The following is a 4,921-nucleotide window of genomic DNA, read 5'->3' as shown; positions in this document are numbered from 1 at the left end:
GTTGGCCCAGGATCGGACACTGTTTCGTTCTGCTGTGCATGGGGTTGCTATGAGTCGGTTTTGACTCAATGGCACCTGACAACAATGCTACTAGAGCTCCTTACAACAAGTATATTACTGAGAGAACTTGTCTGCAGCCATCCACTGACTACAGAGACATATTTAAACGTTTGTTTGGATTAACCAGTGTCTGTATGAACCAGAGTCCTGGTAGCATTTCCTTTTTACTTATCCTCCTGTATTGTCCCTTCAGAAGTTCATCCATTCTGCAACTACTACCTTTATGTTAAATCACCTCAAAATTTTTTATCTCAACTCTAATATTGGGAAATATTCTGTTGTCATCCTAGCTTTAATTTCTGCAAGTAGATTGATAAGCCTTTCCTTCCTAGTTTGTCTTATTCTGCTGAAACCTGTCCCCAAAAGGTGGTTTTTAAAATGCTGCTGGTTTTTTATAAAATACTGATGGCATAGTCCCCAGCATCATAGCAATATGCAAAACACCACAGTTCAACAACTGACAGAAGTAGTGGTTTTTATTATAAAACAACCCAACCTAATTTTGTAAAAGACTTTTAATAAGGGCCCTTTCCATTGGCCATTGTTTTAAATGTCTACTAGGTAAGACCAATGAGATCTACTCTTCTCAGAGTTCAAACTGAAAAACACTAATCTTCTGACAAAGTGCTACATAATTTATTGCACTCACCTGCTCATTTTGGAGTCTTGGTGTGGCGCTGTGGGTTAATGTACTGGACCACAAAGTTAATTTGAACTGCAAGGTTGACGGTTCAAGCTCACCAGTTGCTCCTCGGAAACCTTACACAGGGTCACTATAGGTCAGAACCGATTCGATGGTACTTCACAACAAGAATTACCTTATTTCTTAGTCCAGAAGCATGAGGCTCAGTTCTGTACTTAGATGCAGCAACTTTCTTTAGCCTTTGTTTCAGACAAGTGCATTTCTACTTCTCCCCACTCCTACTCCATGCCTCATTTGTCATGTCCTTCTTGATAACCACTCCTTTTGTTTTCAAAGTTTTAATATATGCCACCACAAATTCTTTCATGATAGGATGTAAATTATCTATATAAACACACTAGTAAATGTAGTGATGTGAAGAAAATATTTGAAAATATGACATTCATAAGTGCCTTTACATAAAACAATGGCCAATAAATCTTGGTTGCATTTATAAAAGACAGATTGGCTCAGTGGAGAAGCAGCCATGTGAGAAGGGAGCGTAATGGTTGTGAATCAAGCTGCGAGCCACAAGGTCAGCAGTTCGAAACTACCAGCTCTTCTGCGGGAGAAAGATGAGGCTTTCTGCTCCCATAAAGATTACAGCCTCAGAAACCCTGTGCAGGGTCGCTATGAGTCGGAACCGACTCCACGGCACACAACAACAACAACAACAACAACAACAACAAACGCTACCAGTGGTGGAAATCAAATCTAATTCTAACTCCTAAATAAAGAGCTCGTTCCAAGTAAACTTTTTACAGCTACCATGTAAGGATTTTTCTGCATGTGGCACTCTGCCAGTTGCTTAATTTCAGTTATTTTGTTTTCCAGAACATACCCATAAGGTTGATATACTTATCCCAATTTTACATGTGAAGGAACTATTTTTTAAAAAAGGACAGAGATGGCTGTGGTAGACAGACTTGTGCCACCCCCAAGATGCTTATGTCCAAAATCCCTATAATCTATGAGTGTGTTGATTTACACGGCAAAAGGGGGTTTGCAAACGTGATTAAATGGTTGTTACTGTTCAGAGCCATCTAGTAGGTTTTAACTCATAACGACCCAGTATAGGGCTCCTAAGGAGCAGCTGGTGGGTTTGAACTGCCAACCAAATTAAGGATCATGAAATGGAAAGATTATTCGGGACTCCAGGTGGTGTCAATGTAATCACAATGTTATTTATAAAAAGTAGACTGGAAAGTCAGCCTCAAAGAAGGTAATGTGAGACAGAAGCAGAGAACAGACAGATTTAAATCTGCTATGCTGCTGGCGGTTTTGAAAATGGAGAAAGGGAACACAAGTCAAGGAATGCAGGTGGTTTCTACAAAGCACCTAGAAAAGCTTCCAAATGAAGGCAGCCCTGCTGACACCTTGATCTTAGCCCAGTGAGACCCAGTTTGGACTTTTGAACTAGACAATTAGAAGAGAGTGAATCTGTGTTGTTTTCAGCCACTATCTGTGGTAATTTGCTGCAGTAGCAACAGGATACTATTAACAATGATTATAGATGTTAAGAAGGAAAGGACTGAATTTGAGAAGAAAGCATCTAGTCCTCCATTATAATTTATTTCTATGGCAAAATAGCAGAGTGTGTTCGCTGTGCCTCTTTCTGGCTATAGCAGCTATTCCATTCTGCAGAGGAGAACAGGAAGTTCTGATTGTAGTTTCAGTCCCTCCTCTTCACCCCAGATGCATCTGAGTTTACAGAAAAAACCCTCCACTTTAGGAGGATGACTGATGTCTGATGCACTTCAGCCTTACTTTGGTAATGCAAAGATATGTGAAAGAATACAACCAATCCACTGTTTCGTTTAAGCCTTGTGTGTTCCAGATGTTGAAATCATGTGTGAAGCCAGGAAATACATTGCTTACAGCTCCACATGTGTTTCTGAAGAAGGGTCCTGATAAATGTGTCTGATCTGTGCAAATAACCTTAGGATACTGGCCTCATTCTTAGAAGAAAAATGACTGTCCTCTGACAGGTTAGACATACACAAACAGTGTCAGTTACATATCTATAAGACTTTGTTCTGGGCTTTGTTAGACATACACAAACAGTGTCAGTTACATATCTATAAAGTCTTTGTTCTGGGCTTAAAATGAAAAGCCTATTTTGGTTTACAAGTTAGCGTATAAATTCTTGTGTATGAAAAATGTTTTCTAAAAAACATATGTTGATGGTATCACTCAGCAGGGCCTAGCAAAAGACCCATAAAAGAGAACAAGTGATCCAGAACTATGAGAAAAGCTCTTCTCTCTGAACACAGTGCAACATATATTTGTTCCCTACCTTAGCTGATCGACAGTTCAACATCCATTATCAAACCTGATTCTCACAATTACACTATGCAGTGAGTTTTTACGGAGACTAAAACATCGAAGAAGATTGTTCGACACCAAATAGACATCAATAGTTGTACTGAAGTCATCTTTTTAGTTGCAAGATGGTCTTCAACAGGATACAAGAATTCAATCATTGGCTTACCCTACAGGTATCAAACATACAAACTTGCCTTTTAAATTCAAGTGTTGTACTGTGGGTTAATCCCCAGATAATAAAACAAACCAGGTTTACTATTACAGACTCTAAGGGGAATTACTATTTAGGAATTATAAATCTGAAGCAAGAATGCAGAATAATTATACCTTGTTTTCCCTAAAGTACCTATTCTTTGTACAGTAATTTAATACAAGTAATCCTGGGTTCCAGACAAGATCCATTCCTATCTTTAAGGATTTGTCAGGGCTTCAGAGGGTTCTGCTTGTTCATGGTAATGGTTATGTTGCTGCAACCAACATGAAATTATAAAGTTACAATAAATCATAAAAATAGTTGGACAGGACCAAAACCTTGCTAGAAATTTCTTCTTCCTACAACAACAACAATGCACTACATAGCAACCAAATCGCTTGCCCTTGGATTTTGAGAACAAGGTACCATTGCCCTGTTCAAAGACAGTGACATCCTATTCAAATAAGGCAGCTGACGGTGCCTCTGTGAATGTGTGTTGTTGTTGTTAGGTGCCATCGACTTGATACCGACTCAGCGACCTTATGTACAGCAGAACGAAACACTGCCCGATCCTGGGCCAACCTCACTACTGTTGCCACGCTTGAGTCCATCCATGTTGCCACTTGGCCAATCCATCTCGTTGGGGGGGGTCTTCCTCTTTTTTTCTGACCCTCCACCTTACCAAACATGATATCCTTCTCCAGAGACTGGTCCCTCCTGACAATATGTCCGAAAAGACTAAGTTTGGCCATTTTGTCCTCCAAGGAGCACTCTGGCTGCATTTCTTAAAAAACAGATCTATTGGTTCTTTTGGCAGTCCATGGCACTTTCAATATTCTCCTCCAACACCATAACTCAAAAGCATCAATTCTTCTACGGTCTTCTTTTGTCTTCTTCTGTCCAGCTTTTGCATGCATATAAGGTTATTGAAAGTACTATGGCTTGAGTCAGGCGCACCTTAGTCCTCAAGCTGACATCTTTGCTCCTCAACACTTTAAAAAGGTCGTGCGCAGATTTGCCTAATGCATTACATCATTTGATATCTTGACTGCTGCTTCCGTGAGTGTTGATAGTTGATGCAAGAAGATGAAGTCCTTGACAATTTCAATCTTTTCTCCATTGATCAGATGTTGTTTATTGGTCCAGTGGTGAGGATTTTTGTTTTCTTTACATTGAGATGTAATCCATATCAAAGGCTGTGCTCTTTGGTTTTCATCGGTAAATGTTTTAAGACCTCTTCACTTTCAGCAGGCATGGTTGCATCATCTGCATATCGCAGGTTGTTAGTGAGTCTTCCTCTAATCCTGATGCCACATTTTTCTGTAGCTCTCCTATAATCCTATCAAGCTCCTGAAAGGGCCTATTATGCCTATTCTTAGTTTTCTACTCCAAGGCTTCAACTTATAATTTTTCCTGTTTCAGGTACCTTGACTAATCTGCCAAACTGTTAAATGTTGGATCTATTCCTATTTCATTTTTGGGTCATAACAGAATCAGTTTAAATGGCAAGTAGCAGTTGTCCATTAAGTCGGATATTTGGAACCTTGGGACTGCCAGGTATGACCAGATTTATGAATAACAGATCCATGAATGACCAGTCTTCATAGTTTTCTCTCATTGATTCAAGTGATATATGAAGTTAAATGTCTTCCAATTTACAG

Source organism: Chrysochloris asiatica, unplaced genomic scaffold (assembly GCF_000296735.1).
Source record: "Chrysochloris asiatica unplaced genomic scaffold, ChrAsi1.0 scaffold00006, whole genome shotgun sequence".
Lineage (NCBI taxonomy): Eukaryota > Metazoa > Chordata > Mammalia > Afrosoricida > Chrysochloridae > Chrysochloris > Chrysochloris asiatica.
This window is presented reverse-complemented; position numbering follows the sequence as displayed.